Below are 16,284 nucleotides of genomic sequence, written 5' to 3' on the forward strand. Positions count from 1 at the left end.
CAGAACAAAGTTAATTGTGGAACAGTGTGTCTATTGACTGGAAGTGAATCAAAATTATATTTGAAGTGAGAATGAAAGGTCTAAAGTCAAAGTTATTACATTGAAATGTCTAATGATTTCACTCATCATTAATAGAGACGGACCCTCTGCCACACAATTTTAGAATACTAGAGAAATCATCGAAAGAAACTAACGATGTAATGTGTATGATGGAAAGAGAGAACAAAAAAAGGGGAATAAGAAAACAGTATGAAGCTGTGTGATTTTTACATTGCTATAGTCTTATTTAAATATTTTATTTTAAAAATTAAATCTGCAATAAATATAATAAAATGCACACAAAAATGCACACATTTTTAGCCCAGGGATTACACATTGAAGTTTAAGGTTTAAGAAAAACTAAGCAAAATAAATAAGCAGAAAGGCCAAAATTGTCAGTTCATGACCAGCCTAGTAGTCTGGTTTCAATTAATGGTGAAATAAATTTTACCCAAGATCAAATTAAACCTGAGTTTCTAAGTTACACAACAGAGACATCCATCACAGGTTTTAATCCAAGAGAATTTGATCTTTAAATACTCTAGACTGTAAAATAAACAAACTCCACACACTTTAATCTAGATTACATTATCAAACCCAAAATTCTTTCTGTAAAGTGCTTCTTTTGTTCCTTTTGGACTTTTGAATACTAATATTTCCATGCTTTATTGTATATTTTTAAATCAATATAGACACACAGCAAGGGCCTGTTAGACAACTTTGGTTGACTTGGTATCTGAAATAGCAACTGTTAGTAAAGCTTCAGTAGAGCTGAGACCCATGTATGCAAGGAAATTACATCACTCTACAGAGAATCGCCTTAACCAGCCCACGCTTCAGACAAGACAGCAGGCCTGTGAAAGTTGAAAAACATTCAAATCTGACAGAACAATTTGAAGAAAACATCTTATGAAAAATACGAATTGGTCTGTAAGGTGAAAATACTGCAGTGATAGATTCTACTTTTAGATTTTGCTACACATACCAGGGAAATTGTCCACCATCTCTTCGCTACACTGCCACTTTTTAAAACTTATGATGAGTGTAGAATTGATCAAAAGAGAAATCTATTCTGAGGAAATGTGTAAGATTAATAAGTGGATAAAACATGAATTTTTCCAAGTATAAAAGTATGTATAATGTATCTGGTTAGAAATTATATAAAAGATTAAAGCATCGTGTAGATATATATTTTTAAAAAATACTTTGTATTAATATGTTAGAAATAAATTGCACTGAATTAACAGAGCTAGGTGAACATTATCCACTTGGTAAGAATGTGTCTTGGTCCACAAGATACTTGGAAATATGTCTAACGAAGAAGATGAGCCCTCACAGTTCGAAGTTCCTGCAACCAGAGAAAGGGAGAAACAGAAATGAAATCTAGGAGGAATTTGTGCAGAAGCCAATGTTTAAGAGAAGTGTTGGATTTGTGGACAAAAGAATGGGCACAGTGGCTGTTACTTCTCTTGGTGCTGTGGTTACAATGACATAAATAAACTGAGTTTTCCTGGATAAATGTTATTCCACTTGTCCAACCTACAGATAAACTGTGGAGCTGATGAAACTTAAGCTTCAGGGCCCCTCAACTACACAGACTCCTTCCAACACGCAAAGGTCTAGAAATGGTTTCTCTCAAACTCATATGTTTAAGTAAAATTTGCAGAACATATTTCAATCACAATCAGTTAAAACCACTATCTCTTTCCATGTTGATGTTCCTTCTGATTTACTTCCCCTTGGTCATGTCACATTGGAAAGTCCATAAGCATTTTGAGATTCAGTTAATGGGAAAATGCACCGAACATACACTTGGTTTGGGTTTAGTGGAATATAATTATGTGTGTTGCAGTCACTTCTGTATAGAGGTAAGTATTGCTAGCCATCCAGGTATAGAAATATTCCAGAATATTCTAACTGCCTGCTGTGCCAACTCATCTGGCATCCTGTCATGTGAAGAGAACAGGCCAGAGGTCATATTGTAACGTGATCTTTTTCTATAGTGGATAGCACCATATAAAGTATGTAGGTAGTAGAGAAGAAACAAAGTTTGTGATAAAAGGACATAAAAGTCAGTTTTTTGGAAATTCTTCCAATCACCAGATATGTAAAATCGTTAAGAAGGGAGGAGTCTATTTTCATCCTCCTAGTCAAAAGGAAATTCTATCTTGTCAGCAATATATTCAATAATGCAATATGTCATAGTTTCCCTTCTTTCAACTAAGATTGTACATGATAGAATTGATCAGAATTACTGTGTTTGTACAAATTTAGCAGTACTACACACAATGAGTATATTTGTCCATGAAATCGCGTGTTATATATGCATTGCAAAGCACTTAAGATAGTGTCTTAGTGTACCTAATGCATCTGATCTTGATGAAGTCTGATGACATGTCACTCATTGGGAGATTTAATTTACTCTTGATTTAACACAAAATACTAACATCAATAAACATAATGTAAAACTCATTGTACAATACTGTGACAAGACGAAGAGGACAAATTCGTTAAGAGTGTGGCCAGTTTAAAGAAAATGTAATATTCATCACTGCCCAAGAAAAGTTGAAATATCTTTACATCTTATAGCTCATATGTGGAAAAATTTGATAGTGGCTTTGTGATATTTGACAACAATCTTAAATATACACATGACATTCCTAGTCATGAATAACAAAGCTAAAAAAAACTTTTCCAAACTATCGATAATTAAAAACAAATTGCCGTCAATCATACTAGACTAAATTATCTTTTTAAGGGCTGCTTCTAGAAAATATTACAAACCGTTGTCATACAAAGAGATCAAAGACTATGGAGTAAAACAAAATAGAAATACTATTATAGAGAGGTGCCGGGCACCTCTATTTTATACTGGATTAAAATATATATATATATTGGATTTTGCAATATTTACAACTTCAAAATTTTTAAATGACTATTTCCTCTACTTTTGTACCTGTAGCAATAGCTTTTGGTCTCCTACTCTGATTCCCTTCAGCAAGTGCACCCACCTCCTAGCTGCTGCAGGTGTTGACTATTAAGGACTCACATAGGCCCCTGCTGCCACAGACTAATTGCCCATGGCTTTGCCTGGAGATGCCTGGAAGGCTTGACCACCCTCATGACTGATTGATGCTAGGGCATCAAAGCCCTTGCTTCATAGCAGGATGGTTCATATACCAGAGCTCCCCAGGAGATCTGGTTGAGACTAGGTATCTTCTGAAACCATACCTTTGCCTAGCTTCTCCAGCCCTATTATGCATCCTCACTCAGCAATATTTTCCTGAGGGTCTGCCCTCAATAAATTACTTCCTTAAGAATCTTATCTCAGGCTCTGCTTCTAGACAGTATCTAATTTTGTATTTGTAATTTTCATTCTTTTTCTTAGGTAAATGCCCCCAATTGTAGAAGCATCGAGTCCCTCAAATTCTATATTTATTTCTGACCCTACTTACTGATATAACTGCACAGAGGACACTGTGAGCTGGAAGATGGGGATCTCATTTTCAGGTGGTTTGAGGAGCAAGGTTGGGTTGCTCACTGTTTTGGCAACTTCTTTGATTGTTCTCTCTGCCTTTTGTCACCACCAAAAATTAGGTTAAAGGGGTAGGATAAAAGACGAGAAGAATAAAAGGGTGTACCCCTCAGCTGAATCAAATCCCTTTAAGGGACCATTCCCCTTATGTGTCTTTGCCCAGAACTTGATCATGTTGCCACAACTAGATGCAAGGGAGGCTGAGACATGTCCTCTTTTCAGACAGGTGATTTGCTGCTAGAATACAACTGGAAAATGTTAAGCAGGTGGGCAAGTGGAGACTTAACAAAGCAAAGAAAGCTGAACTTTAAGCACCTACAGTCAGAAAAGCCAAAAATAAGACAAGATTGGTTGTGGAATTGAAAGCAGCTGTCACTTTGAATGTGGCGTGGACAGAAAAGATCCATATAAGGAAAGTTTATATAAGGAGCGGCTAAATCTCCAGATGCCAGCCCTAACATTGCATAGCCAGGCACCTTTCTCATCCCAACAAAGAAAGACAGGTACTCTCACTGGAAAAATGGAAACGGAGCTTTAGCCTCAGGGATATTCCATGGAAGTAGGACAAAAGGTAAAATAGGGAGGTTAAGTTATATTCTTCATATTGAGCTGTGGTTAATTTTAGTCTCCTGCCCCTACTCAGCTCCAAGAATAATAGCAGTCAGGCTTTTGTCCTCTGCAGGAGGAGAGAGGGCATCACACTCCCGAAAAATGGAACAACAACAAAACAAATAAAAAACTAGCCTAAAAGAAAAAAAACTTAGAAACGCTAATATTTGGGGGGTCTACAAAATGAACCCTAAGTACAAGTCCACAGTAAACTCTACAGTAAAGCCACTCTGGCCAAGCTTCCAATCCATTTTTTCTCTCTTAAGAACAGAGAGCCAAGAATTACTAGACTTTTGAAAACCATCTCTGCAGAACCAACCCTATCGCCAGTCTAAGGCCCTGTGAGCATGAGTCCCAGAGATGTCTGTAACAAACAATTGTTCAACTTCCAAAGCTTCAGTTTGAGAAAGCATATGCTGGCCTGATAGACTGCAGGTGATTAAAAAAAAAAAAGACTGTTCATACTTGGTATTCTGTGCTGTACTGTCTTGATGCAGTCTTGATGTTTATTATATACCTTAAGATTAATGGGGTGCACCTTTAATGAGATGGTCTCTGACACATAACAGAATTGCATTAAGTGCACAGCTACTCCAGGCTCCCAGCCCCTCAAATTACCTGATGCAGCTGCTCAGGGCTTCCCTGCTGAAAATGAATCACTAGCTTGCTGCCAGACACAGGTTGAGAGAGCACCACTATTAAGGTACACCTAAGCCCAAAGATTCCAATAATTTTCTGGGTGACTTCAGAGAAACAATGGAATAAGAAAGGAGCAATTCAGTCAATCTCATTGATTTAATGTGATTGATGTATTCAGGAACATGTGAAAAGGGGCAGCATGGGAGGGGGCTAGAGAATTCACAGGGATGACATCGTCCCTATTACATGCTGTCTCTCTCTGAGAACAAGGACTGAAGTTCAGAAGATGTAACTAAGCTTTGTTTATTGATGGAAATGTCCACATTAACCATAACCCTTGGAGTAGAAAGCCAAGGAAAGGCAGCCCAGAGGGCCTAGTTATATACGGTATGGCTTGCCCCTAAAAGCAGAGCCAGAGACATACACTTAGGTGCAGGTGACTTATTTGAAAGATAATCCCAGATAACAGGAGAGTGATACAGGCAAGAAAAATGTCGATAAAATGTGTGTAATTGAACTGGTTACCACCATACACGACTAGGGCTCAGTCATGCTTGGGACCCTCTGAAGAACTCTAGACAATCCATTTGGAAGTGTACAATATTGAAAAAGTGCACATATCTATACTAAAACACAATATCTATACTATGTATAGAGAAAAATAAATAATATAAATAAGTAAAAATAAATATAGTTTATATAAAAATATTTATAAAACACTATTCTAAGAAATAAAGTTCTACTGAATGCTACTTTGAGCACAAGTACAGTTCTTTATGTGGCATTAGTTTTTAAAATACTAACAAATGAGATTTGAAGAAACATGATTTTAAAAGTCTCTACATTCTTCTTTGTATGAGTTTGTTTCTGTTTTCTTCATTTATTTTGTTTTTTAGAGAGCAAACTGATGGTTGCCAGATAGGAGGGCGATTAGGGAGCTGTGTGAAAAAAGTGAAGGGATTAAGAAGTGTAAATTGACAGTTTCAAAATAGTCACGAGATGTAAAGTACAGCATAAGGAATATAATCAATAATATTGTGGTAACTGTACGGTGGTAATATGTACGGTGTCGGGTGGGTACTAGACTTATCGGGGGGATCACTTCATAAGTTATATGAATGTTTAACTGCTATGCTGTATACTTGAACTAATACAATATCGAAATGTCAACTGTAATTGAAAAATAATTTTTAAAAAAATCTCTAGCTTCTTGATGTTGGTTCTCATTGGTTGGTTTAACGTTTGGATTAACTTCAGAGGAACTCACTTCTGTTTGTAGGATTCAAAGGTGGAAGAGAAACTCCAGCCTAAGAAGGGGCCTTCATAAGTGCTTCCTAGGAGATGGGAAGGAAAAGGAGGTCTCTACAGGAACTGTTCCCTTGGATCGGGGGCAATGATGAACCCCATATTGTAGGGTATATGAATAAATGTGGCCTGGCAGCATAGGAGGCCTGAGCAGAAGGAAAAGAGCTACTCTCTTTCAGACCAAGGCACACTCTTTGGAGGGACAATGAGGGAGCTATTATTTGGAAAAGCTTATTGAGATGTGGTGAACTTTAGGTCAGTGACCACATTATTCTTGTAACTTCAGCCATCATCTCTTCTTGTCTTGAGCGTCTGGATCTCTCTTCATTCAGTTCTTTTATTAGGAAAATTATTTCCCCCTTCAGGATAGAGTTGGTTCTTTTCATATTTCCGTAGGTATCCACCAGACTCTGAAATTTTGATGACTCTTTATCTTGGCTAGTATCCTCCAAGATGACTCAATCCCCACATCCTCCTTTGGAACCTAGCCAAACTTGTCAAGGAATGGACACTTCTCTTGAATTAGTGCAGCTGGTGTTTGTGAAAATTTCAGTCAGTGTTTGTGAAAGCAGCAGTTCCCATTTCATATAAAGTCAGCTTCTAGCCAACAGGACAAGTCTGAACGAATATGAGATGCACCAAAGACCAATGACAGATGCACGCACCATTGACTCTGGCTGGAGACTGCAGAGGGCAGGGTCCGGATTCCCATCATCCAGCCACAGCTCCATCCCCGCTTGTGGCTTCTTGTGGATGCCTGAAGGCAAGTTCTACAGGGGTTTGAAGCCCCTCCATGGCACCAAAGCCCACTAGAGAGTTCTGCCAAGTAAGCATGCTTCCACTAGCCCACAACAAACTTCTGATATCCCTCTAGTTACACCTGCACACATCCCACACTGGCAACCTAAACAGGCCACCAGGAGGGGAAGGAGAGATTCATTCAAAAAGAGCTTTTTGCATACTGTCCAGTGATCCCCCTTCTCTTCCTAATTTAAAAAAAATTATGAAACATTTTTATTAAGGTAAAATACATATTCTGTGAAATACAAATATCTTAAATGTAAAATTTGATGACTTTTGACAAATATATACACCTGCGTAACCAACACTCCAATCTAGATATAGAACAGTTTCATCACCCTCAGGAAAATTCCCTCATTCTCCCTTCCAGTAATCTCCAGTCCCCCAAAGGCAATCACTGCTTTGATTTCTATCGACTTGGACTCTTTAACTTGTACTCTTTATATTAACTTGGACTCTTCTTGAACTTCATATAAATGGAGTCAGACAAAATGCATTCTTCTGTATTTGGCTTCTTTTGGTCCACATAATGTAGGATTCGTCCACGTTGGTCTACCCCCTTTTTCATTCAGAGTAGAATGAGTACAAGTAAACATGATTGGACATCAGTCCATCTCTCTTGCTCCCCATTTACTCCACTTCCCCTGACCTCTCTCCACCTGTCTTTCCCTCTCAATTCTCCTCACATTAAGAAGCAGCCCCCTAGCTCAATGAGTGTCAAGAGGTCTTGACCATAAAACAAGAGGCCACCAAATTCTCCAGGTTAGCTCACGCCAGCTTCTCTCCTTTTTATTTTTCCTCGGAATTTATTTTTTAAAGAAACTGGTTAGTTTGTCCTATAAATTTCCACATAGTGGATATTGTTGATTGCTTCCTTGTGATGTCGTTAATGTGTTCTTCTCTCTCCTGTACTTCTTTAAAACTGATAAAGCTAGAGGTCAAAAATAGGGGGATAGGGGGAGGGTGAAGTGGTTAAAGGGGATCAAATATATGGTAGCTGAAGGAAACTGGACTCTGGGTGGTAAACACACAATAGAATATACAAATGTCAAATGATAATGTACATCTGAAAATTATACAAATGTATTAACCAATTTTACCCCAATAAACTTAATTTAAAAACAAACCTGATAAAACTAGAGCATGTGGCTACTGAGAACTTGAAATGTGGCTAGTGTGACCAAATAATGGATTTTAAAATTTTACTTTAAATTTAAATAATCACATGTAGTTAGTGGCTACAGTATTGGACAATGCATAAATAGAATATTTCCATTATCACAGAAAGTCATGTCAGATAGGTCTGAGTTAGAAGCTGGATCAGACTGAATGGTTTCGCAAGAGTATACTGATGTAAACTTCCTTCAAGAGGGCACATAATGTCTCATTGTTTCTCTGTATTAATTTAGAGCCATTTATAGTCATTACATAAATACATTATTTCATTAGAGGTTGCAAAATTGTGATATTCTAATTCTATCATTCTTTATTGACTGAAATACTTTTAGAAAAAAATTTTTTCTCATCAACCATTTGGGTTACCCTGAGGTTTGATTAGGATCAAAAGGTAACCAGTTAAGCTTGTTTTTTAGTATAATTATGAATGTGTACATTTAAAAATATTTGATGTTTTGATTCATTGAACTTATTATTCTTATCAATACTCAAATTATCTTCTCTTTAGCCAGTGTTATCTTTTGAATCTTTTGACATGGCCCTAGAATCCTTTGATAGTTTCTTTCTTTCTGATGTGACAAGATATTTCAGGCTTATCTTGTACATTTCCTGCCCCAGACTTGACATTAGCCACTCTTCCAAAGGCATGATTCCTTTTAGGAGAAAATGATATTCAGAGACTACAGCCTGGGCTCTAGTGTTGCTGAATGTTACTGGACTGGTCAGTGTTTCTAAGCCTTTTCGGTGGACAAAGATAAGAAATTTTTTTTCAAATTGAAACATAATTGACATATATCATTGTATTAATTTAAGGTGTACAGCAGGTCCTAGAATAACATTGTTTCCTTGTTTACATTTTGTTATAATGTTGATGAGATGCCATAGGAACTGAACTCTTACTTATATCAATTAGCCTATGGTGAAAACTGGTTGTTTCGCTTAGTCGCGGAACTTGATGATGTCAAGTGAGGACATACTGTGTAACATAATAAATTGATATATATACCTATTGGGAAATGATTTCCACAAAAGTATAGTTCACATCCATCACCATATCGTTACAAAATTTTTGTTTTCTTGTGATGAGAACTTTTAAGACCTACTCTCTTAGCAACTTTCAATCACACAATACAGTATTGTTAACTATAGTCACCTGATGTATATTATGTTCCCAGGATTTATTTTCTTATAGATGGAAGTTTGTACCTTTTGACCACCTTCACCCATTTTTGTGCCCCCCCACTCCACCCTCCACCTCTGGCAACCACCAATCTGTTTTCTGTATTTATGAACTCTTTTTAAGATTCCAGACATAAGTGAGATCATACAGTATTTGTCTTTCTCTGTCTGACTTAAGAATTTTTTTTTTTTCCAAAGAGAAAATACATCACATGCAAGAACCTTTTAACTGAACTGCTTGTACCAGTCTCTACTTGTACCATACTTCTTCCAATATATCTTTGGTGTTTCTGTCAGGATCATCCTTATATAACACAGATCTGATCTTTTTAATGCCCTGCTTAAAAACTTTGATAGGTCCCATTATCAAAAGAATTAAGCCAAAGCTCCTTGGCATGGTATACATACAGAGTGTCCAAACTTGGCTCCTAATCTTTAGTCCACCTTGCTAGCACTCATTCTTCCTTCCCCCATAATGCAGCACACCATGTTACTCCTGCTACACTTTGTCTTTGCTCCTCTGATTCACTTGCCCTGAAATGCCGTTTTTCTTTTTTTCTCAGTATTTATATTCATCCTTCAATAAGTAGCTCGAATATCAATTTTCCATAAAATAATTTGCAGTCTTCCTTTTCTGTAGAGAACTAATCTGTTTCCATCATGTCCTACACAGTACTCTGAGATATCTTTATGTAGTATTAATGAAACTGTATAATAATGATTTGCTTATATGTGTGTCTCTCTCTAGCTAGACTGTCTCCCAAAATGTAGGACACTTACCATTGGTGGCTCTATCCATGATTTTATGTGATACACTGATGCAGCACTAAATATTGAGTTGCATAGTGGGAGAGTTATTTCCCTTTTAACAGTTTTTGCTAGGGAGAAAGTTTTAGTTTGGCGCTAATATGGCTTAACAGCTCTCTGTTGTGTGATTAATTTTCCTTTTTTAAAGAGAGCATGCCTCAGGCTTGGAACCCCGGTAGATAAAAGTAATGGGCTAGAATGTTTTGTTTTTACATGTTTTTACATGTTATAGTTTTTGTGATATTTTATAATGATTACCTTCCATCTATGAGGCTTTAAAAGTTAATATTGTGATATTAATTTTGGTGAAATTAATATTGGTGATAAAATTCTCTTTTAAAATAAAAGTGAGCTAATTTAAAGAAAAATAGTAAGCATATTATGACAAAGAAGTACATCATTATCGCAAAAATCTCATAGGATATATGAAAATGACTTACGTCTAGGAAATATTGGACTAGGTCCTTCAGAGTTAGGAGACATAATTTCTATTTTCATCCCCAGTTCCTAGTGTTATGCTTAATATACAGTTGATCATCACTAAACATATGCCAAAATAATTAACGTAAGAAGAAACAGCCACCTCCAACATTTTCAAGACCCAGTGTCACTTTTAGAAACATATAAGGTAGAGTGACAGGCCTTTTCTAAGCTGACTTTTCTGAAAAAGTTAAATAATATCCATTATTATATAAATGACTTTTAAAATTATTTCCTATAGCTATAGTGGAAGAAATCAAATTCATAAGAGGATACAATCACAGATTCTCCAACTGAATTATGTGAAATGATGTCTTATAACCAAAGTTGGGGGCAACACAAGAATGTTTACAATACATTCTATACAAATCACATCACTCTTCACCTTCGAGGTCATTTACGTTTTAAGAAAGGGAAACTAGACCAGCTCTTACCAAAAGAGCACTAGCACCATCTGTTGGGGAGTGAGTTCACAACATAAGATGATATTTACTATCAAGTGACTTAATAATCCTGAATTTGTTTCTTCAAAATACTTTTCATCAGACAAATTTCAAGATACTCGTACATACCCAGATACAATTTAATTTAATTTAACTTTAATTTTTATTTTTTTAGGTGGGGCAACCTTTGGTCGACCTCATAGATTGCAAGGACCTTGTCAGCTTACAATCTCTTATTTTTTATTTTATTTTTTTACACCTACAGCACCTGGTCTTCCTAGGTGGTCTCCTATCCAAGTACTAACCAGGCCTTAGCTTCTGAGATCAGAAGGGATTGGGCTTGTTCAGGGTAGCATGGCCATAGACCAATTTAATTTCAAATCAATTCCAGTTCTCTACTATGACAGTCAAAAACAAAACTAATTAATCTGATTAAAATATACTAATCTTTCATGATTTGACTCCTTATTTACAGACTTTGGTAATTAGCCTAATTTGATCCATTTAAGAAAAGGTTAAAATATTAGAAACAAATCCATATGTGCCTCTATTTTAAACATAACTTAAAGACTACTGATTTTAAAGATTTGTCTTCTGAGACAAGTTTTAACAAGTTGAAAAAAGATTCTGAATTTTTCTTACTATAGTCTTTATATAACTGTGATTTCAATGAAATGTTTGAAGTCTGTTTACTTTTGAAAAGATGAAAGAATCACAGTCTCTAAATGAGAGTCTTATCCATTTTCCTAAAATATTTTCCAATCTAAGTCTATCTCTTATAGAGAAAAATCAAGAAGCGTTAGATCGTAACGTTTTTATTTATTTATTGAGCTATAACTGACATATAACCTTGTGTAAGTTTAAAATGTATGACTTTGATTTGATACATTTATATACCGCAACATGATTACCACTGTAGTATTTGCTAACACCTCTATGACTTTACATAATTATTATTTCTTTTTTTGTAGTGAGGAATAGACTATAATTTTTAAAATGTATTAAATGGAAAGGAAGTAGAAGTTGCTGCAAAGAATGACACATTAAACTCTGCTGTAAAAAAAAAAAAAAGGAGCTACAGTTATTAAACAATTGTCAGATTCTGTCAGTGGTATACTCCTTGGAGTTCTCTGGCAATTTAAAGAGACCATTAACTCTCTCAAGCCTGTAGGGTACAATTTGGTACCTTAAAGCAATGATTCATTAAAGTGATAGTTTTACTAAATGGTACATAGCTAAATTCTAGAACTTAGGGTAAGTAGAACTATGTTTGTGAGTCTGGCTACAGGAAAAGGTAGTTTTGACCTCAACCTTTTCCCTGCCTCTTTAAGAGTACCCCAATTTTAGGTTTACAGAAAAATGAGCAGATAGCACACAGTTCTCATATGCCCCCTCGCATGCACGTACAGTTTCCCATATTAATACCTTACATTAGTGTGGTATGGCTGTTACAGTTGATGGACAGATACTGGTATATTAACTACAGTCCAGATTTCACATTAGTGTTGTCATCAGCTTTTAAAAATTTGTAATTTCTTGCAATATTTTTTCTTACTCTAAATAAACATTCCACTTAATGACCCCCCAAAAAAGAGTACCCCCAAAATGCCAAGGGAAAGGCAAAGTACAGCTTCATCAGTTACTCATGTCAACTGTTTTAAAGACCTGGCCAGCTAGTTTTGTATAACATTCTATAGTTGCCCATGCCTGATGTGGTCCTGCCTCAGGTCTTCCAGCTAGAAAGCAGTTTACTTACACTTCTTTACACCTGGCTGCCCCAAATCATACCTGGAAATAGAAAGAGCATACCTTTTAATGCAAGATACATAATTATGACTCCACAACATATTTTATTATTTTAAATAAAGATTGTATACATTTAAGGTGCACAAACAACATGATAGTGATACACATACATAGTGAAATGATTACCACAAACACATACATCTCCTCATATCATTACTATCTCCGCAACTTATTTTAAATTAATTCCAGCTACCCTTAATGTTCAAGTTTCTAAAAGAGCCTCTTTTCAGAGTTTAAGACCCATTCCTCAGATACTTCCATCAATAGGAACAGAAAAAAAACCCAGTCCTCATCCACACTGTTTTTTACATACTCCTCCAAAAGCTTTTTTTTTTTTTCAAACTGTAAAGGGCTTTGTAGGGCTTTTTTCTAATTGTAAAAAACAATTTTTAAATAATATGACAGTACCAAAGGTAAGAAGAAAATATCGGAGGATAATGGCTCCACATGGAAAAAAAATCTGTACATGAACATATAGATACATATATTTTAAACTAAATGATTCATACCTTACATAGAGTCTAGTGAATTTTTATCTCACTTAATATGTCGGGGAATAGGTTTATTTATTTATTTAAATTTTATTTTATTATTAGTTTCAAGTATACAGTACATTGGTTAGACATTTATATAGTTTATAAAACGATCCCCCTAATTGCTCTTTCTCTCCTCTGGCTCTCCACTTAGCCATTACATTAATACTAACTGCATTCTCTATGCCGTGCTGCCCATTCCTGTGACCATCTAGCAAATAATTTGTATTTCTTTAACCCTTCACCCCATTCTCACAGCCCCCCAACCCCTCTCCCCTCTGGCGGTCACCAGATTGTCCTCTATACTTGTGAGTCTGTTTTTGATTAGTTTGTTCTAGGGAATAGGTTTATTAATAAATCTCACCTTCCACTGAGTCTCTTTTCCCTACAAGGTCAGTGTAGTGCATTGAATGGTGGCCACAGAAAGATGTGACCAAGTTCCAACTCCTCCTGTATGACCTTACATGGAAAAGGGATCTTTACAGATAAAATTAAGGATCTTGAGATGAGATCATCCTGGATTACCTGGGTGGGCCCTAAGTCCAATGGCAAGTGTCCTTATAAGACACAGAGAGAAGTTCTTGTGAGGTCTATGTGCAGATTGGAGCTGTGCAACCCCAAGCCCAAGAATGCCTGAAGGCACCAGAGACTGAATGAAACAAGGAAAGATTCTCCCTTAGTGACTTCAGGGGGAATGCCACCCTGCTAACACCTTGAATTCAGACTTCTGGCATTGAGAAATGAGAGAATAAATTTCATCATTTTAAACCATTGATTTTGTAGTGACTTATTATGGCGGCCCTAGCAAACTAATAGTGTTCCAAACTTTCCTACAATAAACACAGCCTGCTCTGGAGAACATTTTCCTGTTCTCCAGATTTATGCTCCTGTTTGCCTCCTTTCACTTCCTACATGCCTCAAAGCCTTTGCACATGCTGTTCCAATGCATGGATTGTTCATTCTTTGAATATCTCTCCAGGACTTCTTCAGGGAAAAGTTCAGTGACCATCTAGCTATATTTGCCAAGCCCCATAACGTCCCCTCTTTTTCATAGCCCTCATAGTTCATATTTTATTAGTGTGATTAGATTCTGCCTTCCTACCAAATTGTAAATTCCATAAGAACCCTGCCCACTGCCCATTATATTCTATCTAGCCCTACACCTGCTGTGCCATAGCAGTTCTTTTTTTGAATGAATGACCACTGTTCCAGAAGTTTGCAGACCTTGGGACTCTCACAGCCTTTGAGTTGGCTGTGGGCTAGGTAGGTGACCATATTACTTATCTTCTAAATTGATCGCTTCTGAGAATGAGTGGGGGCACTATTAATAACATTAATAATGTTACCTGATTACAGTTCTGGGTAACAGGCTCTGACCACCACAGGAGCAAATGAGAAGGCAGGAGGATAATTAGAAAGGGGTGGGCTATGACATTTTAGAGCAAAGGGGAAAGGATACTTTAAATTTGCTTATTGCCACTGCATTTTCATTACTTTCTTCTACATCATGTACTCATTAATTCATTTGTTTATTGTCCATCCTTCTTCAAGGGCTGGGACTTGGCCTGTTTTGTTCCTTACTATATCCCACACCTGGAACAGCAACTGGTGCATAGTAGATGCTCAATAAACATCTGAATGAGAGGTACTCACAGCTAAACAGCATGCCCTAAGGGAATACAGTAATCCCTTTATACAGTTTGGATTTCCACAATTTCAGTTACTAATAGTTAACTGCAGTCTGAAAACACTAAATTTTCCCCAATCATCCACATCGTCTGCTGCTGATATCCAACCATGACATCATCACGGCTGGATGATCCAGGATCCAGATGACCCTCCTTCTGATATACAGTTAGGTCAATAGTAGCCTTGCACTTAGTCACAAAGCCTGCATCATTCACCTCACTTCACGATGTGGGCATTTTATCATCTCACAGCATCACGAGAAAGATGAGTAAAGTACAAGAGAATATTTTTAGAGACCATTCATGTAACTTTTTACAATATATTACAGTCTATTTTATTATTAGCTATTGTTAACCTCTTACTGTTCCTAATTTATAAATTAAATATTATCATAGGTATATATACATAAGAAAAAACATAGTACATATAGGGCTTGGTACTACCCCAGGTTTTGGGTATCCACTGGGTGTTTTAGAAGTAGTCCTCCCACCTTCATAAGGGGGAATTCCTGTAATGAACGAATATTTAAAAACATTAAGAAAAAAAATCCTCACAGTTTGAAAGTCTAATAAGGCTCAAGACTAAAGGTGCATGAGGAAGAATAACTGACAAGGTCTAGGGCTGAGGATGCAGGGATGACCGCCTTAGTGGCCACGGGACTCTTGCGCGGTTGAAGGCCTCCTTCGCCTCTACCCATCCCCACTCCTGACGCTAACTCCTTTGACTTACCAGCCACAGCCCCTAGGACATCTCTGGCCTCCGCCCTTCTGGCACATTCAGCCAGCCCCGTGCCCAGACTCAAGACTTGGCCTCCAGCGCCGCCCCTCTAGGGAATCCTGGGGACCACACCAACGCCTCCTCCCCGCACCCGGCCTTCAGCACCTCCCCTTCCCCGGAACTGCGCACCGCCCTCTCCTCTTTCCCCCACCCCCCCGCCTCCCTGACCTGGACCTCCAGCACCACCCCCCCCTCTGCATCCCCACTTGGACCCGGCCCCGGGACTCAAGCACCGCCCTCTTCTCCAGAAGCCCTCGAAGCCAGGTTTACGCGGCCCCACCCCTCGGCCCCGGACCCCCTTGCACCCCCGGAGCGCGTGCCGCCCCCGCCCCATCGCCTCGGCCCCGGGCCTCCCTCGCCGCCCCCTCCCGGGGTCCCCTCGGCGTCGGCGCCGCGCCAGCCCTGCCCCCGCGCGGTCCGCTCGGCGCCCCCCGCCCCCCACGCCCGCCTCTGCGGCTGCGCGCTG

General features: G+C 37.8%; 1 long non-coding RNA gene across 1 annotated transcript; it reads right to left on the minus strand.

The window, feature by feature from the left end:
• Positions 1-5,956: 5,956 nt before the first annotated feature.
• LOC120594869 (uncharacterized) lies at positions 5,957-15,976 on the minus strand. Its single transcript, XR_005650728.1, has 3 exons — positions 15,771-15,976; positions 12,770-12,801; positions 5,957-7,859 (listed from the first exon to the last, which is right to left on the minus strand). It is a non-coding gene; the product is annotated as an uncharacterized LOC120594869 (long non-coding RNA).
• Positions 15,977-16,284: the final 308 nt, after the last annotated feature.

The sequence above is a fragment of the Pteropus medius genome, unplaced genomic scaffold (assembly GCF_902729225.1).
Source record: "Pteropus medius unplaced genomic scaffold, Ma_sr-lr_union100, whole genome shotgun sequence".
Classification (NCBI taxonomy): Eukaryota; Metazoa; Chordata; class Mammalia; order Chiroptera; family Pteropodidae; genus Pteropus; species Pteropus medius.